The sequence below is a fragment of the Cyprinodon tularosa genome, unplaced genomic scaffold (genome assembly GCF_016077235.1).
Source record: "Cyprinodon tularosa strain WSP-4 unplaced genomic scaffold, ASM1607723v1 ctg296, whole genome shotgun sequence".
Taxonomy (NCBI): domain Eukaryota; kingdom Metazoa; phylum Chordata; class Actinopteri; order Cyprinodontiformes; family Cyprinodontidae; genus Cyprinodon; species Cyprinodon tularosa.
The window spans coordinates 732,501-759,562 of record NW_024039003.1 but is presented as its reverse complement, the minus strand read 5'-3'; the positions used below and the strand labels follow the sequence as shown (position 1 = coordinate 759,562).

Genomic DNA, 27,062 nt, shown 5'->3' with positions numbered 1-27,062 from the left:
CTCAAACCCAAACACTTATTAGCACCCTTCACTGACCCCTCCGGCAGCTGTGTGTACGTCTTCCTGTTTGAGGCTGATGTGAGGCGACAGGCAGGTCTCTGGGGTCGTTCTCTTCAGGACCCCTGGTGGTCCTGGCTGGCCGCCCTGGCTGTCTCATGGCTGGGCCAAGGCAACGAGGACACACCCTGATTCAGACCCAGCCAGGCAGACGGAGGGATCAGGAGGAACCTGTTCAACATTCTGGGCCATTTTAGCCCAAACTGGTCCTGAAGGACCTCATTGCTCCTCATCTTTACTGGAACTATCCACTCTTTAATGGTCTGTTGAATGGTCAGATTTCCAGAAAGGAACTGACCAGTTAGGCCATCAGATCCTCTAACAGATTAAATTATTTTACTTTAATTCAGGATCTTTTTCCAAATGCATAAACCTGAATGATAGACAGTTGGAGACATTAGAACTTCATCCTCCTCCATCTTTCTATCTGCTCTGGACCAGGGGTTCCTCTTTGGAGCATTTTTTTTTATTTTTTAGCTTTGAAATGATTCTGGACCAGCAGCAGCCGTGGACCTTATGGTTCAGTCCTCTCGTACGGGCAGCACCACCTGACCCAAACCGTCACCGCTTCCTGATTGGAAGGATTCTGGAGGATAAACTGACCGCCTTCCCTGAGACGAAGCTGAAGGTAAGACTCCAGCAGGTGGCCTGTAGACGCGGTCACTGAGGAAACAGACGTGTTACGGTTGTTGGACACTTTGGACTCCAAAAGAAAATTCAGAAAGATTTTTAAATGCATTGAAAAGCTAGTAAGCTTGTAAGGAAAATCAATGTGGAGGAAAAAGGAGAAACGGTTGAAAATCTGGCTTCTGTTGAAAAAAGAACTCCGACCTTCTACACTGCAAAAAAATGAAATCTAAATAAGTCATTTCTTCTTATAATAAGTGCATTTTTTTCTTGAATTAAGGATTTAAGTGAGACACTTTGCCAATGGAACAAGACAATTTACACTTAAAATAAGAAAAAACATTTGAATTGACTTATTTCAAGTGCGTTTTATCTAGATACCTTATTTTAAGAGTAAAAATACTCATTCCATTGGCAAATCATCTTATTTACATGCTCAAATTAAGGGTAAATACCCTTAATTTAAGAAATTTTTACTCATTTTGAGATCATTTTTGCAGTGTAAGACCTAAAAACATTGAACTGCACTGCAAAAACGATCTGGAAACGAGTAAAAATGTCTTAAAATTAGTGTATTTAGCATAATTTAAGCAAGTAAATAATAAGATTTTCCAATGGAATGAGTATTTTTACTCTTAAAATAAGATAATTAGATAATATCCACTTGAAATAAGACAACGCAATTGTTTTTTCTTATTTTAGATGTAAATTGCCTTATTCCATTGGCAAAGTGTATCACTTAACTGCTTAATTCAACAAAGAAATGCTCTTTTTTAAAGAAAAATAAACTTACTTAGATTTTATTTTTTTGCAGTGTAGAGAAAGAAAATAGCAGAAATGTGTCCAGATTACATCCACAGCAAAGGATTTATAGGAGATTACGGCTCCCTAAACCAAACTATGCCTCTTATTCATGGTTTGCAGATCGTTCCATACCAGTTTTTTCTCCTTCCCATTTTGAATTAAAAAAAGCTTCCTGGACGGGAAGAGAAACATCTTCAAACTGGGAAACAAAGTCCAGTGGATTGTTTTTAATTTACATTTTTTGGAATGAGTGTGACCTGGATGACTGAGAAGCTTCACCAGCGTGCAGGATTACAGACGGTTAAAAAATAAGTTATGTGATGAAAAATACAGGAGTTAAAAGACATCATAATTCACTGCCTTTAAAACCATCAACGGTCATTTAATCAAAGCACAGGAGCCTCTCTTTTTCTTTTTATTTGGGAGGTTTCCATTTTTTAAAGGGTTTGTTTGGAAGTCTACAGCATGAACAAGTCAAAGAAATGTTAAATATTACAGCATAGAAAACGTGCTGAGCTTGAACAGAGCAGCCGTGCTGCTTTAGATGGTTTTATCTGAGATGATTCGGTCATTTTGTGGATGTTCAGCAACACGCAGACATTAAAACGACTGAAACAGCTTCAGCGTAAATGGTAATGTTCTGTAAAAAACGTTTTTATGCTCCTGTTGCAGCAGTCAATGAAATACTGGTCTTAAAAGGATATCAGAAAATTCTCATTAATTCCTCTGAATCCTTTTATAAACCAGGAACGTCATTAATGAATGAAGTACGACAGATTCTATAGACATGATTTAAAAGGAGCTTTTAGTTTAATTGATTTGTTTTCTTTTTTGTAGTTTTAAATAGTAAAGTGCTGTTAGGAACATAAGGAACAATCAGATCTCTGATATCAGATGGAGCTTGGCCATTTAAGGCTTTATATGTGAGAAGGAGGATTTTAAATTCTATTCTTGATTTAACAGGAAGCCAATGAAGAGAAGCCAGGATAGGAGAGATATGATCTCTCTTTTTCATTTTCATCAGAACTCTGGCTGCAGCATTTTGGATCAGCTGAAGGCTTTTAACTACAGTTTGTGGACTTCCTGATAGTAAAGAATTACAATAGTCCAGCCTTGAAGTAACAAATGCATGGACTAGTTTCTCAGCATCACCCCTGGACAGGAGATTGCTCATTTCTGCAATATTCCTCAGATGAAAGAAGGAAATTCTAGAAACCTCTTTGATCTGGGATTTAAATGACAGGTCCTGATCAAAAATAACACCAAGATTTTTTACTTTATTATCTGAAATCAGTTTAATCCCATCCAAATGAAGCGACTGGCTAATCAGCTTCTTTTTCAGAGACTCTGGTCCAAAGACTATAACTTCTGTTTTATCTGCATAATTGTTCCAATCTTTAATCTATGATCAGAGGTTGGAACTATTCCCTCTAACGACCCCCCCCTTTCAGAGACATAGACAGGTATGGGGCATTGCAGGCTAACAAAGAAGTCAAACGACCCCCATTCCAAAGGGGGGGACCCGTTCATCCGTTTCTATTTGCATGTTTTCTAAACTAAAACCAGGCTTTGTTGGGCTGCTGGATAAAACCTGGAACTAAACGCTATTTCTGACATTTGGAATTGAAAAATCTTCCTGGATGGAAGAGAAACGTCTTCAAACTTGGAAACAAAGTCCAGGGGATTGATTTTAACTTTGTTTTTTTGGAAAGGTTCTTTATTAGCTTCCTAAATGTGGTCTAGTTAGCATTCTGGACATTTCTGATCATCCTGGAGATGTTTCAGATCAGTCAGTGTGGAGGAATGCAGAAGCTAATGCTATGCTAACGGATCGGGTCCCTCCATGCCTCCTCCCAGGGAGTTTTTCACCAGGGGCCCAAAGTTCCTGGGGGCCCCATAAAACTCTGTTTCCATGTATGGTTAATACAACTATTCCTTATTTCTGCACATTAATTATGTTTTTGATAAAAATCCTTTGGCTAAAATGCCATCAGAACGCTGATAATATTAAGCGTGTCTCAGCCCCCCCACCCCCCACCCCCCCCTTCAGTGTCCACCATATTGGATCAGTCCATTTGCTGCACATGTTCAGAAAGGTCCAAACAGACAGCAGCAAACCATTTGAAAACAAACCATGCAAAGAGCAGTGTTGCCAACTTAGCGCTTTAGTCGCTATATTTAGCCACTTTTCAGACCCCTCTAGCACTTTTATTTCTAAAAAGCTCCTAGCGCCAAATCTAGAGACTTTTTTCTGCTACTGGAGACTTTGGAGACAACATCTAAAAGCAGCGAACTCTGCTCTCCAGAGCGAGTAGATTGGTAACCCCGCCTCCTGCTCTCCTCTATCTTGTCTGCTGTCATGATTCATGCAGCTATTATTTCATCCAAATGAAAAATGGAGAACAGATAAGCAGATCATGGCTTGTCTACAGTGAAAAGAAGGACTGGGTTATTTACTTTGGCCTTTTTGGAAACACAGGAAGGAGCAATCAGCTAAGTGAGCTTAGTGCTTGGAAAAAATCTTTCATTCCTTTAGAGACAGCATGAAAAGTCAGCTGAGTACAAAACATAGAGAGGAAAACAAGAAGAAAAGGGACAAGAAGAGAGGGACACAACCTAGAACAGATAATGGATGTCTATTCTATTAACATTTCTACATCTGGAGAATGGGGCTGTTTTATGTCTTCTCCATTCAGAGGGGCCCCTGCCTGTCTTTGCCTAGGGCCCCAGATTTCCTGAATCCGCCCCTGTTTCTCACGTCTCCAGTAAAGTGACCCAACATCTCACATCGTGGTCGGGTGGGAAAAAAACAAACAGGTGAAAATGACCTGAGAGCAGGAAGCTCTCTGCGTGACCTGGATGAACCTGCAGGTGTGAAGCAGCTTCATAGCAGGAACCTGAAAACAGAGCATGAGGCCTTCAGTTAAAACTCAGACATGAAGCAAACCAACAGCATTTAGTTTGAAGGTTCTGGTACCAGCAGAGCAGAACCACAGCCAGAACATCTTTATAAGGGTGGCCAGGAAATAACAAGTGTACCTCCATATTTTCTAAATAAACAAACTATCCTTTCCTGCAGCCTTTGCTAACAAATAGACGCTTATATTTAAACATCTGTGCTTTCTAGATAAAAGGTATAGCAGATAAAATTCTTTCAGGCTTGACTTCTGCGGCGAATATCTTTTCCATTGTCATTAATTACCTACTTTTATCAATAATCATTCTGCATAAAACTGATATTTACAAGCACTAATATCTACATCATCTTTAATGTTAGTTTATTGATGTGCATCATTAACCAGCGTTTTTGTTGTCAAGGAATTGTTGAGATATATATATATATATATATATATATATATATATATATATATATATATATATATATATATATATATATATATATCTATATATATATATATATATTCTACTTGAGAGTATTACTGTTGCCACTGTCTGTATTAGAGAAGGTAAAAATGGCATAGCTGGCCCCCCACCTAGCTCCGCCCCTGCATGTGAATCATTGATACAACAGGAAGAAGAGGCAAAGCAGCAGTTTAAAGGAGAAGTCGGTCAGCAAAGAATAATCAATGGATCATTATTTATAACTAAAACTAATACTTTTTAGGTGATTTAATGAATTTAGCGTTAATTGAGCGATGACTGAGTCTGGGAGCGGCCATTTTTGCCCAAATATAGTAGCCCCTCCCTCCTGCCATCTTCCAGCAGTGACGTCACGGTGCGGTAAGCCTAGCGCCATTCTCCCCGCTTTACAAGCTAAATCAATGGGAACTACTAGACACATCTGCAATCAACAACAATTATTGAAGATTTCCAGAGGACTTCACCATTGAAATTCACCAGAGCTATAGTGAAACTGACAATGCCCACGTGCATGGCAGCTGGATGCTGGAATACATCGGGTAAAAGTGAAAAAAAGAGTTATTCCACCTTTCTGATTCCTGATCCTCCACGGACGGGTTGGTCGTTGGATCGCCAACTTGAAGAGGGAGGATTTGCCATCGAACTTCTGGCCAGAGAAAAAACCCGTAATATGTAGCCAACATTTGGAAGAAGAATGTTTTCTAGATGACTTGGATAATAGCGCGTTGTGACAAACACCAGATACAGCACTGGGACTTGATCAACAGCCGATACCGCACCGTGACAATGTCACTAACCAGTAGGTGGCAGTAGTGTTCTTTGACAAACATGGATGCTCTTCAATAAATTAAATTAGTACTTTCAGAAGATTGAATTCTGAATATGAGCGGACTTTTCCTTTAATAAAAGATCAAATAGTTTTAGGTTGTATTGAGGTGAAATTTAATTCATTTTCAGTGAAAACTGAAGGGAAAGACGAGTTTTTGTAGAAAAACAAGCTTAAAATAGGATTAAATCTCAACCCTGGTTTATTTTCATCTCATGTCTCAAAAATGAAATATTACAGCATCACCAGAGGGTTTGATTTTGATATGAAGAACAGGAAGTCAGTTTGTGAGATTTCAGCATCATCATGAGAAGCAAACAAACGGAGACAAAAAAAATAAATTTTTCCCAAATCCCAAAGGAACTAGTTTATATTGACCGAGTCTAACTGACCGTATAATAATGGGAATCTAAGGGCAGGAAGCAGTAATATGAGGCCGACGCGCCACTTCTGGTTACATCTGGGTTACTTATAAGGATCACAACAATAGATTTGAAAAGTTTCCAGCTTTATTGTCGATTCTGTCCTTCAGAGTTGAACTTTCCAAGCAAAGACTTTTAAAAGAAAACCATGAAAAAACAAAATAAAAAAACCCATCAGATCTATGGCTGTTAATCATTCTTGCTTTTTTAAATTAATTTATGTATTTGATCATTATAGGTTTTTACAAAATTTGTCTTTTTATTCAAACATTTACCTAAAGAAATCCAGTTTGCTAATTAGCCTAGTTGTATTTAGTCAAATAAAAAGAAAATTGTTATAGAAAAAAACGTAATGCTATATGTTTTTGTTCTTAATTAGACTGTTTGATTAACTACGTATTATTTTCACTTTACGTTTTATAAAAAAAATACTCAAAATGAGCTTTATATATGATAAAGATAAAATATTTTTTGTGATATCAAGTAAAATATAAAAAAGAATAAATGCATTTAAAGCAAATATGTTTCTTTTTTTTGCACTTCAAAATAATTCATATTTTACCAACTTAAATTTCTTTTAGACATGAATGAGAAGAACTCCTAAATTTATCAAGTCATAATTTAAAAGTCTTTTTTAAAATCTTATGCTGAAAAGTGGAGGAAGCAGAGATGTTGAGCAGTTTCCTGTTTTCCAGCCTCCAGTAGGGGGCAGCAGAGTCCCAGCTGGATGCTGACATCAGGTTCTCATGGTGTTCCTGTTTTAGAGGAGCTGGACCAAAAGCAAAGGTTGTTTTCCAGACATAATGATCATGATTGAGAACTTTATTAGTTTATCAGATTATTCTGGGATGTCAGACGGAGAAGGATGCCGTTAAACCAGATCAGGTTTCTCTGAACAACATCCCATCGCTGCAGGTTTGGCCATCAGAGATAATCTCTGATCTAAAATGGTTTTTGTTTTTATTTTAGTCTGAAGCGTTTAGTGAAAGATGAAGTCAGTGGTTCCTGCAGTAGATCCAGATGTTTTCCAGATGCTGGCTCCTAACCTGAAGGAGAACTGGGTTCTGCTTTAGTTATGGTAAATTATGGAGTCAGAAAGGGCTCAAAATGTTTGTAAAATCAAAATCTCAGATGAAACTGAGAAAATGAAAGTTGAAACTGGAAAAAATAGAATAATGATATTAAATGCCAAGATTTTTACCTTGAAATGTGAGAAACTAAAAAAGAAAACATAGAATAATAAGAATTGAATCTAAAGTCAGACTAGTATTTTAAACACACCTTTTCCTTTTTTATTTATTTTCTTTATTGCAGTTTCAGATTTTATATTTTCCAAATCCCTTTCTTTCAGTTTCTTTTTTTTTTTTCAAATTCACATTTCAGTTTCAGGATATTTTTTTCTTTTTTAAATATAATTTTAAAACAGCTTTTTTTCAGATTCAGATTTTGACACCCTCGTTGCAGATGCCTTGGTCTTGGGAAAGTTTGTGGTTTATGCTGTTTATTTTATATATGTTAAGCCATCCTGGAATGATTATTATTGACAGTTCCAGTGTAAACGTCTTCAACGTAATATTTTTAACAGGATTTTGCCAAAAAGGCAAATAACTGCTGCAGAGAATGTGTTGCTCAACAAGTTGGAGTTCCCACAGTCCCTGAATGCAACATGGAATGGGAACTCTCTCCAGCTGCAAGCTGTCAATCACATTTCCCCGCCCACTCCAGCCAGATTGGGGTCAAAATCTGAATGAGAGAAAAAAACAGATTTGAAAGTGTAAAATAAATCCTGAAACTAAGAGAAAAGGGGTTTGAATCTGAAAATATAAAATCTAAAAATGCTAAAAAGAAAAGAAATAAAAAAATAAAAAAGTGTGATTAAAATACTAAACTGAATTGAGTTTTTTCAAGCTCAGGGAAAAAAATTTGATTTAATTCCTAATATTTTATGTTTCCTTTTTGACTTTCTCAGATTATAAGGTAAAATTTTGACATTCAATATCAATATTCAATATTTTTCCAGTTTCAACTAAGATTTCTAAGTTTCTAAACATTTTGACCCCTTTCAGACTCCATATAAACCAGGATCCGTTAAACTTTATGGAAAGCAGAGAGTCTTGCCTGTAGGAATAACCAGAGGTGGAAAGTAACGAAATACATTTACTAAAGTTACTGTATTGAGTAGGTTTTTTTGTGTATTTTGTATTTTTCAAGTAGTTTTTAAAATCGGTAATTTAAATTTTACTTGATTATGTTTTGAGTGAAGTATTGTATTTCATTACATTACAAATCCCATCCGTTACTGAGTAAAAAAAAAACTTTGGAAAACCGAAAGGAAGACAAAAAATCGGGCCTGGAAGGTTATTTATGGAGTAAAAAAACGTGATTTAGCCTCGATTTGCATCATAACTGTTTATGTTAAAAGAAGGATGGAACTCAGAATGAACAATTCATGGCAATTTCCACTTTCAATTGATGTGGAAACATTGAAAACATTTTATGGGATGTTCTGCACTAAAATGGCACATTATACATTTATAAGGGTCTTAAATGTCATGTGTGGCGTGTTTTATGTTGTTATTGCATTTGCATAGTGCTTATTAATAACTGTTGTTAATGTTTGAAGAAAAGAAGGACGGCCCTCAGAACCAACAATTTATGGCACTTTTACCTTCAATTGATTGTTTGAAAAAGTTTTATGGACTAAAATGGCACATTATACCTTTCTAAGGGTCATAAATGTCATCTGTTATCTTGTCATTACATGTGTTTACATTTGTATAGTTAATTTAATTAAAAACTAAATAGTTTTGGATTTATGAATCCTCGTCCTATTTTCACTACATGGGAGAGATCCTCTGCCCCGTTCAACAGTTGTTGTTTTTTTAAATGTAACTAAGTAACTTTTACTTAAAATACATTTTTAATTAGCTACTTAATACTTTTACTTGAGTAATTTTTTTTAAATGTAACTAAGTAACTTTTACTTAAAATACATTTTTAATTAGCTACTTAATACTTTTACTTGAGTAATTTTTTTTTATGTAACTAAGTAACTTTTACTTAAAATACATTTTTAATTAGCTACTTAATACTTTTACTTGAGTAATTTTTTTTAATGTAACCAAGTAACTTTTACTTAAAATACATTTTTAATTAGCTACTTAATACTTTTACTTGAGTAATTTATTTAAATGTAACTAAGTAACTTTTACTTAAAATACATTAATTAGCTACTTAATACTTTTACTTGAGTAATTTTTTTAAATGTAACTAAGTAACTTTTACTTAAAATACATTTTAAATTAGCTACTTAATCCTTTTACTTGAGTAATTTTTTTAATGTAACTAAGTAACTTTTACTTAAAATACATTTTTAATTAGCTACTTAATACTTTTACTTGAGTAATTTTTAAAAATGTAACTAAGTAACTATTACTTAAAATACATTTTAAATTAGCTACTTAATACTTTTACTTGAGTAATTTATTTAAATGTAACTAAGTAACTTTTACTTAAAATACATTAATTAGCTACTTAATACTTTTACTTGAGTAATTTTTTAAAATGTAACTAAGTAACTATTACTTAAAATACATTTTAAATTAGCTACTTAATACTTTTACTTGAGTAATTTATTTAAATGTAACTAAGTAACTTTTACTTAAAATACATTAATTAGCTACTTAATACTTTTACTTGAGTAATTTTTTTAAATGTAACTAAGTAACTTTTCCTTAAAATAAATTTTTAATTAGCTACTTAATACTTTTAGTTGAGTAATTTTTTTAAATGTAACTAAGTAACTTTTACTTAAAATACATTTTTAATTAGCTACTTAATACTTTTACTTGATTATTTTTTTTAAATGTAACTAAGTAACTTTTACTTAAAATACATTTTTAATTAGCTACTTAATACTTTTACTTGAGTATTTTTTTTTAAATGTAACTAAGTAACTTTTACTTAAAATACAATTTAAATTAGCTACTTAATACTTTTACTTGAGTAATTTTTTTAAATGTAACTAAGTAACTTTTACTTAAAATACATTTTAAATTAGCTACTTAATCCTTTTACTTGAGTAATTTTTTTAAATGTAACTAAGTAACTTTTACTTAAAATATATTTTTAATTAGCTACTTAATACTTTTACTTGAGTATTTTTTTTTAAATGTAACTAAGTAACTTTTACTTAAAATACATTTTTAATTAGCTACTTAATACTTTTACTTGAGTAATTTATTTAAATGTAACTAAGTAACTTTTACTTAAAATACATTAATTAGCTACTTAATCCTTTTACTTGAGTAATTTATTTAAATGTAACTAAGTAACTTTTACTTAAAATACATTTTAAATTAGCTACTTAATCCTTTTACTTGAGTAATTTTTTTAAATGTAACTAAGTAACTTTTACTTAAAATACATTTTTAATTAGCTACTTAATCCTTTTACTTGAGTAATTTTTTTAAATGTAACTAAGTAACTTTTACTTAAAACACTTTTTTAATTAGCTACTTAATCCTTTTACTTGAGTAATTTTTTTAAATGTAACTAAGTAACTTTTACTTAAAATACATTTTAAATTAGCTACTTAATCCTTTTACTTGAGTAATTTTTTTAAATGTAACTAAGTAACTTTTACTTAAAATACATTAATTAGCTACTTAATACTTTTACTTGAGTAATTTTTTAAAATGTAACTAAGTAACTATTACTTAAAATACATTTTAAATTAGCTACTTAATACTTTTACTTGAGTAATTTATATAAATGTAACTAAGTAACTTTTACTTAAAATACATTAATTAGCTACTTAATACTTTTACTTGAGTAATTTTTTTTAAATGTAACTAAGTAACTTTTACTTAAAATACATTTTTAATTAGCTACTTAATACTTTTACTTGAGTAATTTTTTTAAATGTAACTAAGTAACTTTTACTTAAAATACATTTTTAATTAGCTACTTAATACTTTTACTTGAGTAATTTTTTTAATGTAACTAAGTAACTTTTACTTAAAATACATTTTTAATTAGCTACTTAATACTTTTACTTGAGTAATTTTTTTAATGTAACTAAGTAACTTTTACTTAAAATACATTTTTAATTAGCTACTTAATACTTTTACTTGAGTAATTTTTTTAAATGTAACTAAGTAACTTTTACTTAAAATACATTTTTAATTAGCTACTTAATACTTTTACTTGAGTAATTTTTTTAATGTAACTAAGTAACTTTTACTTAAAATACATTTTAAATTAGCTACTTAATACTTTTACTTGAGTAATTTATATAAATGTAACTAAGTAACTTTTACTTAAAATACATTAATTAGCTACTTAATACTTTTACTTGAGTAATTTTTTTTAAATGTAACTAAGTAACTTTTACTTAAAATACATTTTTAATTAGCTACTTAATACTTTTACTTGAGTAATTTTTTTAAATGTAACTAAGTAACTTTTACTTAAAATACATTTTTAATTAGCTACTTAATACTTTTACTTGAGTAATTTTTTTAATGTAACTAAGTAACTTTTACTTAAAATACATTTTTAATTAGCTACTTAATACTTTTACTTGAGTATGATATTTTAGTAGTTTTTCCAGCTCTGGGAGTAACCTTCTCTGTCACAGTAATCAGTACTTTGGTTCATTTATCACCGTCTCAGACTCTGTAGCCGCTGATTGGCAGGTCAGGATGCTGCAAAACTCAACATTCTTTATCTTCACCGACTCATGAAAGCAGCTGGTAAAACACAGATGAGAGATAAAAATAAGATCATCATTTAACAAACAGCTGAATTAGGAAAAACTGTTTTTGCGACACAGTTTGATAATTTGACAGAAAAACATGACTGGTTGTCAGGGTAACCAATATGATCCAAATAGCTTGACTGAATCCAGGAAATTAATAACATGGTTCTTGTTATTCATAGTATGATGATATTAGCATATGATTAAAACCCTAAAATAACCAGTTATTGCCAATATTACTGATAAATAATATCTGACTTTATTCCATTATTTCCGCCCCACAGAGTGATTTTATTACGCTTAATATAAAAAATACAACAAAATACATCTGATATGTTTTTCTTTGTCCTCATAACCTTTAAACTACAAAACTACATATCCTATCAATTAGGGGGATTTGTAAATCGGATCGAAAGAGGTGGATTATTTTTTAAAGAATCCATCGAACTATTAGAGCCAATAGGATTCAATAGGAAAGTTTGACTGAATCGATGATTTTGGCTTCAGGAACTGAGCCTCATTCATCCTCTTTGTGTCGTGGTTCAGTGAAAACTTGGTCTTTATAGTCAACAGCCCCCAGAGGAGCAGAATATTAGGCAGTATACGGAGGGGGGGACGGGGTCATGAAGTCTGCATGTCGCCTCCATCAGAAATGTCCACTGGTCAGAACCTTGGAGAGCGCATTTCCAAAAAGTTAAAAACTCTCCACTGGACTTAGGGCCGGATTTATCAAGATCCAATTTTGCGTGCAGTAATTTGCGCTCGCAAACTGGAATTTTGCGTGAGGGGCTGAACCATGGTTTGCGGGTGATTTAACAAGAGTGATTGCGTAACTGGTGGCAGGTGCAAAACTGTTGGAGACGCCCTATTTAAATTATGGTTTTGCGCGTTTTGTGGTTTGCGGCAAAGTAGTTTGTAGTTTCTACAAACTAGTGCATTAAGAAATTTAAATCTTACAGTGACCCCAACAACAACAAGAAACAAATTATATATATATATATATATATATATATATATATATATATATATATATATATATATATATATATATATATATATATATATATAGATATAGATATATATATATAAAGAAAAAACTTTGGCAACCTTTATTCCCTAAGGTGGTATGTGGCTGAATTTCTACTCCACTGCAGTAAAAAAAAGAAAAAAAGAAAAAACAGGTGTTTTGTATTGGCCTGTAGAAAAATGCACATACCAAATGGCTCACAAGAAGTGACTGTGGATGAGATTACGCGTATGCATCCCCGCAGCATTGGCATGTTGCTCCACAGGCACAGGTGGAGAACCCCGACCTCGTCGGACAGCACTTCGGAAAAAACGAGATTGGGAGATCCCAGCTCTCGCTGCAACCGTACGCTGGAATGACCCAGATGCAAAAAAGTGCAACGTTGCAAGGAGTTTAGTGATATCTGGTATTGCGTGGGTCCTCCTTGTGGCTGGCTCCAAATCCATTCGGAGTTCCCCCAGCAGCTCCAAAATGGCAATGCTGGATAAACGATATGGTTTGATGATCGTTTCCTCCTTCATTCCAAAAATATTCACACGGAGTGAAAAAATGCGTTCTCTGCGTCTCCTTGCTTCTTTTCCATGTCTCCTTCTTGCGACAATAACCGCTGCCATGTGTGCGCAATTACGCATACAGACCATTTGCACCTTCTTTTGAAACGTGTTAAATATAGAGTCAGATACCGTTAGCAAAATTGCTTTCAGGTTTAATAAATCACTTTGCGAGTGCTAAATTAATATATTTACATGTTCTCCTCCCACATGACGCACTTTTGCGTGTAAACGCCCCATATTGCATATTCATTGCAGAAAAAGTACTAAATGGATAAGAGGCGCTATTTAGCACGTTTTAAAGACCAAATCCTTTTAGCACGCTGTTGATAGATCAGTTTGTACATTTTTTAGCGTGCGCAGTGAAATAGCTCACGTTTTAATACACGCAAACCTTTGATAGATCCGGCCCTTAGTTTCATATCTTTGCAAAAAGAGAACAGTTCCTCATACGGCCCTCACTGCTCTGTAATCAGCCCCGTTCAGCCTGAGCAGAGTGTTTTCCCTTTACTTACAATCATGGAAAGTTGTCAGAGTAAAAACTAATTAAAAATCCTTTGATTAAACAGTAACATGTTATGAATAAACCTGAGAAAGAATCTGGTTTGGTTTGGGAAGGAGCTTTATCTGGTCTACAAACACCCTCGCTGGGAATTCTGTTGCCTTGCAGATGAAACAGGCTGAGTGAAAAGTTTTATAGTGAGGAAATAAGATAAATTAATAAATGAAATAAGAGAAACTAAATTTCTCGACCACAGTAGCAGTAGTGTTCTCTGACAAACCATGGATGCCTCCAGTAAAGCACATCCAATTAAAAATGACTCCTGTTCAATAAATGAAGTTTATTGAACATCCTGTTCAATAAACTTATCGTTTATTGAACAGGATGGCTGTGTGTTTCCTGGATGGGGCCGCCTTTTACAGTTGCTTTTTGTATCTATGCTTCTTTTTCTATGTCTGCTTCTGTCTCCTTGAACCCCAGTGGGCCTCAGCAGATGGCCGCTCACACTGAGCCTGGTTCTGCTGGAGGTTTCTTCCTGTTCAAAGGGAGTTTTTCCTCTCCACTGTCGCTACAAGCATGCTTAGTGTGAGGGATTGCTGAAGAGTCAATGAGTCGATGCAATCAGCTGGTTTTCCTTAGATAGAAAACTTTGAATCAATCTGACTGGATGATCTGGTGAACTGGAAAGTGACCTGAGATGACATGATGTGAATTGGAGCTATAGAAATAAACTGAATAGAATGAATTTCATATTTAAAATACTTTCAGAAGTTTGTGTTCTAAATATGACCGGACTTTTAATTCTGATAACTTTCTTAGACTTCATTTTCTTAGTTTTATAACTCATGGCATCAATGTCAAATTTAACTTTGCATCATGTTGAAAAACTTTAGTTTGTGGTGAACAACAGGTTGGGGCAGCACCGAGTCCAACCACAAAGAAATAGCTGTCTGGATGAAACTAATCGTTTTGATGGTTTTATTTATTTCAAACGCAGCATTAAACAGTGACGGAATCATTGATGGTGATGATGAGCAGGAAGGGCGTTAGATTCAGTCTGAGATGATTGGATCTACGCTGCTCTGATCACTGAGGGGGTTTTAATTCACTCATTCAGTGGGATTTGATTGTGCAGGTGAAGATAACAGGGAATTCATTTATTATTGTTATTATCATAATCAGGGGACACATTTTTCTTAAAATAATTTTTCCAATCAAAAAATATCGTATCCTAACATTCTTATTCTGTCTGATCAGAAACATATTAACCCTTTAAAGCCCGATCCAAGAATAAAACAAAACAGAAAATTACTTTTTTTTGGTTTAACAAAATATGTAAAAAGAAAAAACAGAAATACATTTTTGATAATAATTTATTACTATGCGATAAGTCAAGATTATTTTTTGTGTAGTCTTCTGCCCTCTGTTATTAGGTATATCTGATTGTGCACAATAGCATTTTGAGCAAAGTTTTTACCATAAAATTATGCAAAAGGTGTCAGACGCAAAACATTTCAGAAACCGTATGTATCAAATACGATACATTTGGCATTATTGGGTTAAACATCAATAATGAAACAAAGAGGGAAATAAATGTCTTAGTAAAGGAAAAGTGTTCAGTTTTCAAACTGTGTGCCAAAAAAAATCTTTTTTTATTTTAAAATCTTGCCTTGCAGCAAGAAGGTTCTGGGTTCGATTCCTGGCCTGGGGTCTTTCTGCATGGAGTTTGCATGTTCTCCCTGAGCATGCGTGGGTTCTCTCCGGGTACTCTGGCTTCCTCCCACAGTCCAAAAACATGACTGTTAGGTTAATTGGCTTCTCTAAATTGTCCTTAGGTGTGAGTGTGTGCATGAATGGTTGTTTGTCCTGTGTGTCTCTGTGTTGCCCTGCGATGGACTGGCGACCTGTCCAGGGTGTATCCTGCCTCTCGCCCATTGACTGCTGGAGATAGGCACCAGCACCCCTCGCGACCCCACTTGGGACAAGCGTGTAAGAAAATGGATGGATGGGATGGGATATTTTAAAATCTTTCTAAATTCTCTGCAACAGTAAAAAAAAATAACAATAATAATAAGACCTTTCTGTATTTAATTCTAGTAAATAATTTACTGATTCTCAATAATAAAAAGAGAGTATTTATTTTTTTTGTCTTATCCAAAATAACGAATAATTAAAGCTAAATACTTTTATTTTTATTTAACATTTTCTCTTTTAAAAACCCGAATATTGAAAAATCCCAGGACAACGATTAATTCCACTTCGCTTAGTTGGCCCACTAACGGCCCCTGAACCACATTTTGGACACCCCTGCATTAAGAAGGACATGAATGGGACAAATTTGATGGACGCAAGACATAAACAAAAAAATTAAAACTTTATTAAAAACAGAAACATCCAAAGTTTGAATAGAAAAGTAGCTTTTATTAAAAAAGTAAGTGTAACAGAGTAAATGTAACTAGTTACTTCCCACCTCTGCTGATAGGTAACAGAAAGAAACGTTTATATTGTGTCAGATTTTCCGTTTAGGGTTAATTTTTATGTGGAGTTATGAATCAGTTCCTTATGTTCCTAACCCTAACCCTCAGTCTTAATGTTTAGTAGCTCAGAGATTCTCCGTAAGATTTAATCATAAAAGCAGCAGAAGTAACTATAAAAGCGCATTAAGCAGTGGAATATGTTTCATTTTATAACCTGTTACTGCCATGGTTTAATTAGACAAAACTATTTGACTTTAATGCGACCAAATGGAAAACCTTTGTTCTCCGTTAGCAGATGCAGAACTGCATCATTTATAAGCAGTTAAGTATCTGTAATGTTAATAATTTGCAGCTCAGGTTTAAACTGATGAATGATGCACCGATATCCTCCATTATTCCTCGGCTGCAGGATAACAGACGTTTCTCTGTTCATGGCTCTAAAACAACGGATGAAACCTCCGACGTCTGAGGAATTCCTGCAGGAAGGAAAACAGACTTTAGGAGCAAATGAAGCGAAAACTGAAGCTCTGCTGAGTTCTTACCGGGTCGGTTACAGTCAGGAGCGGATTTAGGAAATCTGGAGCCCTGGGCAAAGGCAGGCAGGGGGCCCTCTGATTCTAGAACACATAAAACAGCCCCATTCTCCAGATAGAGAGATGTTAATAGAATAGACATCCATTATCTGTTCTAGGTTGTGTCCCTCTCTTCTTGTCCCTTTTCTTCTTGTTTTCCTCTCTATGTTTTGTACTCAGCTGACTTTTCATGCTGTCTCTAAAGGAATGAAAGATTTTTTCCAAGCACTAAGCTCACTTAGCTGATTGCTCCTTCCTGTGTTTCCAAAAAGGCCAAAGTAAATAACCCAGTCCTTCTTTTCACTGTAGACAAGCCATGATCTGCTTATCTGTTCTCCATTTTTCATTTGGATGAAATAATAGCTGCATGAATCATGACAGCAGACAAGATAGAGGAGAGCAGGAGGCGGGGTTACCAATCTACTCGCTCTGGAGAGCAGAGTTCGCTGCTTTTAGATGTTGTCTCTAAAGTCTCCAGTAGCAGAAAAAAGTCTCTAGATTTGGCGCTAGGAGCTTTTTAGAAATCAAAGTGCTAGAGGGGTCTGAAAAGTGGCTAAATATAGCGACTAAAGCGCTAAGTTGGCAACACTGCTCTTTGCATGGTTTGTTTTCAAATGGTTTGCTGCTGTCTGTTTGGACCTTTCTGAACATGTGCAGCAAATGGACTGATCCAATATGGTGGACACTGAAGGGGGGGGCTGAGACACACTTAATATTATCAGCGTTCTGATGGCATTTTAGCCAAAGGATTTTTATCAAAAACATAATTAATGTGCAGAAATAAGGAATAGTTGTATTAACATACATGGAAACAGAGTTTTATGGTGCCCCCAGGAACTTGGGGCCCTAGGCTCCTGTGTAGTATTTCCTAATGGTAAACCCCCCCCCCCCCTGGTTCCAGTTGGGGCCCTGATCAGCTGTTCACCTGGGTTCACCCAGGGGGCGCCCTGGGGCTGGAGGAGGAGGGTTGCTTCACTCTGACCTCATGCCAGATTCATGCAGAGTGCAGACAGAGCAGCAGCTTGTTCTTCTTCTGGTTGGCAGCAGCCAGTCGCAGGTTTTTTCTGCTCAGTTTGGAGGAAAATGTGCTGGAAAAAAACAAAAAAAACTGTTCCGAGTAATTTAATCTGCTGAAACTTTTCGGTTTGACTGAAACTCTTCACACCTGCTGCAGAGCTGATGGACACCGTCTGAAACCTTTATTCTGCTTCACCTGCTTTTTCCTTACGGCGTTTTTTTTCATTTATTTTATTATTAAATGGACTCGGTTAATAAACCTGACTTAACTTGCAGCTGATTTTTTTTCCTTCAGCCTGACAAATATCCTTTAAAATAAACTAATATTCAAGGTTTTCTCTCAGCTTTAGATACTAGCTGTATTTTTAAATTAAAAGTAATATTTTGATAATGCTTAACATCCCGACCTTCCTTTATGTGATCAACCACCTAAATGATGGTTCTTTATCACTAGTGTTTTTAAAAATATATAATTCAATTAATAATGATGTCTGACTGTCTTAACTGTGATTTATTTATCTAAATTTTATTTAAAAAAAAGACAAAACTGAGCAAACATTTGTTGGTTTACTAACGACGGTTTAGAGCCTCTTTCCACCCAAACTTTGCTTTAACAATAAAGTTATAGAAATATTTTTTCTTGGTAAAGTAATTATAGTTCTGCTCATTTGTTGCTGCATCATTTGGATTCATAATTTTTAGATTTATATTTCACATATGCGGTAGAATTAATCACTATATATATATATATATATATATATATATATATATATATAATAAAAAATCGTTTTCATTTGTATATTATATATTATACTAATGTATATATTAGTAAATATTATAAAAAACATTTTCATATAAATACGTTAAAGAAACTAATATATATATGAAATTTATTTATATATATATATATATATATATATATATATATATATATATATATATATATTAGTGCTGTCAATCGATTAAATTTTTTTAATCGCGATTAATCGCATCAATGCCTGAGTTAACTCGCGATTGATCGCATTTTAATCGCAAATTTTTTTCTGATTGAAAATCATTTAAATACTCTCGATGACATACAAAAAATACATACAGGCTAGGTTTGTGCCAATGTTCTTTTTTTTAAATGAGAACAGGTCACAGACACTGATTTATGCCATAGAACATATGGCAGGAAGATGGGGAGGCATGTAGCAAAAAATAACAAATATGTAGCCAAAAAAAAGGCCCTGAAAACAGGCTGATGTAAAAGACAGTCTTTACAGTCAATACAGTCTTTTGAACAAAGACAAGCATTTTACCCTACTGCTATAAAACGTAGTAGAGTTAACATTAGATGTTAATTAACCAAGATAATAATGAACAATTTTCAATCAATACATCAAAATCAATAGACCGACATCACTAGATGGAGGTAGTCTATGAAAGTTACTTTTCAGACTCTTAACAAAAATGAGAACACACACACACACACCCACCCACACACACACACCCACCCACACACACACACACCCACCCACACACACACACACCCACCCACCCACACACAGACACACCCACCCACACACACACACACCCACCCACACACACACACGATACCGACCTGTGACAGCAAGAGTGCCGTAGCAGATTCCATTTCACCTCAGTAATCTGTTTTCTCAGCGTATTTCAGGTTGCTACTAGACACCAGACACTCAACTTGTTTGTTGGTGGTGGGGCTTAAAGAAAAGGCACTAGCGTCACCCAGTGTATGAGCGTCTTGTTCCCTTGAGGAGCTCCGCTCTAGAAGCCTATGGGAAATGCATAGACTGGGGGAAAATAGCCCCGCCTTTCCACAGGCTGCAGCGGGATGTACTTGGAAAATTGTACCATAAAACCACATAGCGTTAATCTCACGTTAAAAAAATTATAGCCGTTAAAATGGCCTCGCGTTAACGCGATAATGACGCGATAATTTTGACAGCACTAATATATATACAGGTGCTGGTCATAAAATTAGAATATCATGAAAAAGTAGATTGATTTCAGTAATTCCATTTAAAAAGTGAAACTTGTATATTATATTCATACATTACATACAAACTCATATATTTCAGGTGTTTATTTTGTTTAATTTTGATGATTACAAATGACAACAAATGAAAATCTCAAATTCATCATATCAGAAAATTAGAATATTACTGAAGACCAATAAAAACAAAGGATTTATAGAAATGTTGGCCAACTGAAAAGTATGAACATGAAAAGTATGAGCATGTACAGCACTCAGTATTTAGTTGGGCCTCCTTTGGCCTGTATTACTGCAGCAATGCGGCGTGGCATGGAGTCGATCAGTCTGTGGCACTGCTCAGGTGTTATGATAGCCCAGGTTGCTCTAATAGTGGCTTTTAGCTCTTCTGAATTGTTGGGTCTGGTGTATTGCATCTTCTTCTTCACAATACCCCATAGATTTTCTATGGGGTTAAGGTCAGGAGAGTTTGCTGGCCAATTAAGAACAGGGATACCATGGTCCTTCAACCAGGTACTGGTAGCTTTGGCACTGTGTGCAGGTGCCAAGTCCTGTTGGAAAATGAAATCTGCATCTCCAAAAAGTTGGTCAGCTGCAGGAAGCATGAAGTGCTCTAAAACTTCCTGGTATGTGGCTGCGTTGACCCTGGACCTCAGAAAACACAATGGACCAACACCAGCAGATGACATGGCACCCCAAACCATCACTGACTGTGGAAACTTTACACTGGACTTCAAGCAACGTGGATGAAGTGCCTCTCTTCTTTTCCTCCAGACTCTGGGACCTTGATTTCCAAAGGAAATGCAAAATTTACTTTCATCAGAGAACATGACTTTGGACCACTCACCAGCAGTCCAGTCCTGTTTCTCTTTAGCCCAGGCAAGACGCTTCTGACGCTGTCTGTGGTTCAAGAGTGGCTTGACACAAGGAATGCGACAGCAGAAACCCATGTCTTTCATACGTCTGTGTGTGGTGGTTCTTGAAGCACTCACTCCAGCTGCAGTCCACTCTTTGTGAATCTCCCCCACATTTTTGAAGGGGTTTTGTTTCACAATCCTCTCCAGGGTGCGGTTATCTCTCTTGCTTGTACACTTTTTTCGACCACATCTTTTCCTTCCCTTCGCCTCTCTATTAATGTGCTTGGACACTGAGCTCTGTGAACAGCCAGCCTCTTTAGCGATGACCTTTTGTGTCTTGCCCTCCTTGTGCAAGGTGTCGATGGTCGTCTTTTGGACAACTGTCAAGTCAGCAGTCTTCCCCATGATTGTGTAGCCTATAGAACTAGACTGAAAGACCATTTAAAGGCTTTTGCAGGTGGTTTGAGTTAATTAGCTGATTAGAGTGTGGCACCAGGGGCCATCCATTTTGAACCTTTTCACAATATTCTAATTTTCTGATATGATGAATTTGAGATTTTCATTTGTTGTCATTTGTAATCATCAAAATTAAACAAAATAAACATCTGAAATATATGAGTTTGTATGTAATGTATGAATATAATATACAAGTTTCACTTTTTAAATGGAATTACTGAAATCAATCTACTTTTTCATGATATTCTAATTTTATGACCAGCACCTGTATATATGTAAAAAGAACTAATAAATATATTTCAAAAGTTTCATATATATATATATATATATATATATATATATAAAACTATATATGAGATAAACTGGGTTTTCAGTTTAATAAATATATTTTTATAATTGATGGTTAAGTTCTGTTGATGTGAAGTAATTTAATATTTTGTGAAAATAAAATAAAGGAATTATTTCTATTTATTTATTTATTTCATATTGGGGGTATTTTGTGTTTTATTGACCAGACTTTATGATTTTAATTGGATTTAAAGTTTCAATTTTATTTTTTTACATTTTTTTTAAACATATATTAATAAAATTTTTATTAAAATATTTTGCTAAAATATTATGATATATAATATTTTAAAATTATATTTAGAAATGTAACCAATGAGCAGAAAAACATGTTCCTGCTTTTATAGAATAATGTATAAAATGTATTATGTTTTCTTTTTAAAATAATTTAGCTATTTCTTTATATTTGATTTAGTAAACATTCCTATTTTTTTTAGATGTTTTTGTTTTAATTCAGATTAAGCATTTTATTTCTTTACTCTGTTATGTGCAGCATTGATATCTTAATGAATCTGACATATATTAAAAGAATTAGACTAATTTACCATTAAAGCATTTCAGATTTTTAGTATTTGTCTTTGGAATTATAATATATTTTAATCCCAGTTTATCAGAACATCTTTGTTAAGCTTTTTTTGTTTTTGTTGAGACAGAAAATAAAAATAAAATATTTCTCCTTAACAGAAAATTCAGTTCTTGAACCATATTCCCATGCTGGATTTTTATTTAAATATTTGAAAATGTGAAATAAATTGGACACATTTCAATGTTGGTTCACTTCAGAACCAAAACACAACGAAAAATGTTAATCCAATAAATTATTTTATCTGAAAATAAGTTTATTTTCTCTTTAATTGAGGAGATAAGTGAGACTCTTTAAGACCATTTACATTTAAAATAAGAAAAAAACAACTGCAGTGTCTTATTTTAAGTGAATATCTATGTATTTATCTTATTTTAAGGATAAGAATGCTAATCCCATCGGGAAATCATCTTATTTTTACTAATTTTCGTAACATTTTTGCGGCGCAACCAGAACCTGACCAACGCTGACAGAAGGAAACTCTAGAGTTCAACTATTTGACCCAAACTTCACACAGAAAATCAAAGGTTTATGTAAACGAATATAGACAAACTTTAACCTACCTTCTGCCGGATCACCATGACAACCGAACAAACACAGCGGCCATTTTGAACCTTTTTCTTTTCTCGCCATGATTATTAAAAGTTTCTGGGACCTGAGCTCCACGGCGGCCCTGGGGTCCCACATCTGGAGGCTGTGAGGTTTGCGTGTGAGATCCAAACAGCTCCACTTCACCTCCACCACCCCGGCCTTTGTCTGCTCCTCCACCTCCACACAGCCGCCCACCTCTTTGTTGATACCACAGCAGCGGCCATCTTGTCTCATTAAACCAGAGGGGGAAAACGCGCTCAGAGCGCGTGCACGCCGCTGTGGAAACATGAGCTATTGTTTGGGTCTAGTTCATTGATGGTCAGCTGGTTCCCGGTCATTAGGGCCAGAGGCTCTGGCAGAGAGCCACCGGCTCCACATCAACGTCTTCATCTGCAGAAAATACCAAATTTAGTGGAAAAATGTTTGATTCCTGTCATTTTAGTTCTTTCAGACGTTTATATCTTGATGTTTTAATCCTAAAGGGAGTTTGTTTTTGTTTAAACTGTATAAAATAAAAATCTAGATGGTTTAACCCTTCATGGATCTTTGAAAACATGCAGTTGCCTCAGAAAGCAACCGGTCAACAGGGGGCGCACTTGCAGCAGGACACACTTAATCCCGATTCAGAGATTTGTCTGGAAAACTGGGGATATTTTACAAAGAATAGGAGCAAAAAAAGCAGAATTAAAAATCTACCATAGAAAAAATCCTTTGAAGATGGCCAGACGATGGGACAGTTGGTACAGGAGGGTCCTGCACTTAAAAACAATCTAAAAATAAGTCAACATATCTTGGATTTACTGTATTTACTATTATTTTGAGTAGGTCAATGAGATGATCTGCGAATGGAATGAGTATTTTTACTCTTAAAATAAGATAATTCGATAATATGCACTTCAAATAAGACAATGCACTGCAAAAAAATATAAATCTTGATAAGTCATTTTTTCTTAAAATAAGTGCATTTGTTCTTGAATTGAGGAGATAAAAGAGACTTCTTGCCAATGGAACAAGACAATTTACACTTAAAATAAGAAAACACAATTGCATTCTCTTATTTCAAGTGAATACTATCTAATTATCTTATTTTAAGAGTAAAAATACTCATTTTATTGGCAAACTATCTCATTTACCTACTAAAATCAAGGGTAAATACACTTAATTTAAGAATTTTTTACTTATTCCTAGATCGTTTTTCCAGTGTGCAATTGATTTGTCTTATTTTAAATGTAAAGTGTCTCTTTTATCTCCTCAATTCAAGAACAAATGACTTATTTAAAGAAAATTTAGCTTATTTAGAATCTTATTTTTTGCAGTGTCGGTTCAAATCCCAGACTGGAAAAAGTTAAATTCTGTAAGATATATATATATTTATACACTAATTAGATAAAACGTACTTGAAATAAGACAAAGCATTTTTTTTTCTTATTTTGAATTTAAATTGTCTTTTTCCATTGGCAAAGTATCTCAATTACCTCCTCAATTCAAGAAAAAATGCACTTAATCTAAGCAAAAATGACTCATTTAGATTTCCATTTTTTTGCAGTATATATATATATATATATATATATATATATATATATATATATATATATATAATCTAAGTAAGTAAATTTTTCTTGAAATAATTGCATTTGTTCTTGCATTGAAGACAAAAAAGAGAAACTTTACGAATGGAACAAGAGAATTTACACTTGAAATAAGAAAACACAATTGCATTGTCTTATTTCAAGTGCATATTATCTAATTATCTTATTTTAAGAGTATAAATACTCATTCCATTGGCAAATTATCTAATTTACCTGCTCAAATTAAGGGTAAAAACCCTTGATTTAAGAAATGTTTACTTTTTTCTAGATTTTTTTTCCAGTGCATAAGCCAAATCTGCTCTTCCTTTGTATGTGTGGACTGTGCACTGCAAAAACCATCTAGAATTAAGTAAAAATGTCTTAAATCAAGTGTATTTACCCTTAATTTGAGTAGTTAAATGAGATAGTTTGCCAATGGAATTAGTATTTTTACTCTTAAAATAAGATAATTAGATAATATGCACTTGAAATAAGACAATGCAATTGTGTTTTCTTATTTTAAATGTAAATTGTCTTATTTTATTGGCAAAATGTCTCTTTTACCTCCTTAATCCAATCCATGAATAAATGCACTTATTTTAAGAAAAAAATGACTTATCTAGATGTGTTTTTTCCAGTGTGAGTCTGCATGGCGTCTCTGAGTTGTCCTGCTATGATCCTTCCAGGGTTTGAACCTCTTGTCCAATCCTCCTGCAGGGGAAATCAGATCAAGACAAACAGATGATTTGGACATTTTTCCTAAAACTCTGATTGTAAGTCAAAGCAGAGTAAATGGGATCACTAAGATGTGGGATTAGTTCCTGCTAAGCTTCCAGCTTCATGGTTCTCACTCCAGGTCTTGGACCTTCTGAGCCATGGACAGAGGCGCCATCACTCAAAATGAATGATGAATGATTTTTATTTGAACCTTCATTCTCCACATTTAATTAATATACAAAATAACCTTTAAAATGTTTGTGTTTAATGTGCAGATAGGTACTATCCTAAACATTAATGTACTGTGAAATCTGATAGTAAGTTGTTGAACATGTTTTACAGTGCTTTCACTGCATAGAAAGTGCCAGAAAAATATTTATTGAATTCATGGATAGACGGTATGGTGTGGACAAATTCAGACGGGCCACCCTACAGGCACCCCATGGCTCCGGCCCTGCTGAGAGCAGGAAGCCATTATAGGAAAAGTCGCTCATATTCAGAACTCAAACTTCTGAAAGTTCTTTAAATCTGAAATGATTCCATCCTGTTCAATAAATGATCAGTGTTTTTAATTCAGAGTAATTTTCATGTGAATGTGCTTTACTGGAGGCATCCATGTTTGTCAAAGAACACTACTGCCACCTACTGGTTAGTGACATTGTCACGGTGCGGTATCGGCTGTTGATCAAGTCCCAGTGCTGTATCTGGTGTTTGTCACAACGCGCTATTATCCAAGTCATCTTGAAAACATTCTTCTTCCAAATGTTGGCTACATATTACGGGTTTTTTCTCTGGCCAGAAGTTCGATGGCAAATCCTCCCTCTTCAAGTTGGCGATCCAACGACCAACCCGTCCGTGGAGGATCAGGAATCAGAAAGGTGGAATAACTCTTTTTTTCACTTTTACCCGATGTATTCCAGCATCCAGCTGCCATGCACGTGGGCATTGTCAGTTTCACTATAGCTCTGGTGAATTTCAATGGTGAAGTCCTCTGGAAATCTTCAATAATTGTTGTTGATTGCAGATGTGTCTAGTAGTTCCCATTGATTTAGCTTGGAAAGCGGGGAGAATGGCGCTAGGCTTACCGCACCGTGACGTCACTGCTGGAAGATGGCAGGAGGGAGGGGCTACTATATTTGGGCAAAAATGGCCGCTCCCAGACTCAGTGATCACGATGAAAATTCATTACATCTCCACAAACGTATTAGTTTTAGGTATAGATAATGATCCATTGATTATTTCTGGCTGACCGAACTTTTCCTTTATAGCTAAAATGTGTTACTTTTAGCCACTAGGGGCGCTAGACCTATAACTTCCTCTTAAACCCTGATATCTGACCAGTTTGCACCAGCAGATTCAGACGTTTTGAGTTCCTTATAAATTGAAGGCTAAGATCTTCTCTCTTTGCAGGTGATGAATCAGACTGAAGACGTTTTAGCTTTATTTCCCTTTTATCTCCTATTTCTTTCATCTTTTCTCCTCCATATAATCTGTAAAACTCCCTGCACGAATTATAATAAAGCAATTTATGCATAAATCAGGAGGAACACTATGGAGATAGCCATACTGCTCCACTTGTGAAAGTAAAATCTGTTTGGCTCTTTTTGGCATCAAGACAATTATTCTTATTGCCACATTGACAGACATTACACTGTAAAAAAAATTATAAAAAATAAAAGAATAAATAAATAAATAAATTCAAGGCTACATTCACCTTCTAGATTAAATCAGAGAACCAGAACTATGTCTAATCAGGTTGGAGTCAGCACTAACAAACTGTTAGCTCAGATAGCTCTGGTATTTAAGGGGAGCTCAGAGGGCCGTAAAGCGGCGCTCTGGGTCACATGACCCGTTCAGTAACGGAGAAGACCCCCATAATTTACATAACAAAGAGGTTTTAAGAAGAGCGGCCT

General features: G+C 34.6%; 1 protein-coding gene and 1 long non-coding RNA gene across 5 annotated transcripts in view; one reads left to right on the top strand and one right to left on the bottom strand.

The window, feature by feature from the left end:
- Positions 1-8: 8 nt before the first annotated feature.
- The window catches only part of LOC119787360, an 88,445-nt gene continuing 61,391 nt past the window's right edge, over positions 9-27,062 (top strand). For all 3 annotated transcript variants that reach the window (XM_038291181.1, XM_038291182.1, XM_038291183.1), the window contains exon 1: positions 9-685. The gene's annotated coding sequence lies outside the window, so the exon portion shown is untranslated. The remainder of the gene's footprint in view (positions 686-27,062) is intronic.
- LOC119787361 lies at positions 16,545-23,615 on the bottom strand. Of its 2 annotated transcripts, none has more exons than XR_005281315.1 (3): positions 22,837-23,322; positions 17,933-18,095; positions 16,545-16,911 (listed from the first exon to the last, which is right to left on the bottom strand). It is a non-coding gene; the product is annotated as an uncharacterized LOC119787361 (long non-coding RNA). The 2 variants fall into 2 exon arrangements; XR_005281314.1 differs by lacking the exon at positions 16,545-16,911 and adding an exon at positions 23,561-23,615 and having other exon boundaries at positions 17,734-18,095; positions 22,837-23,254.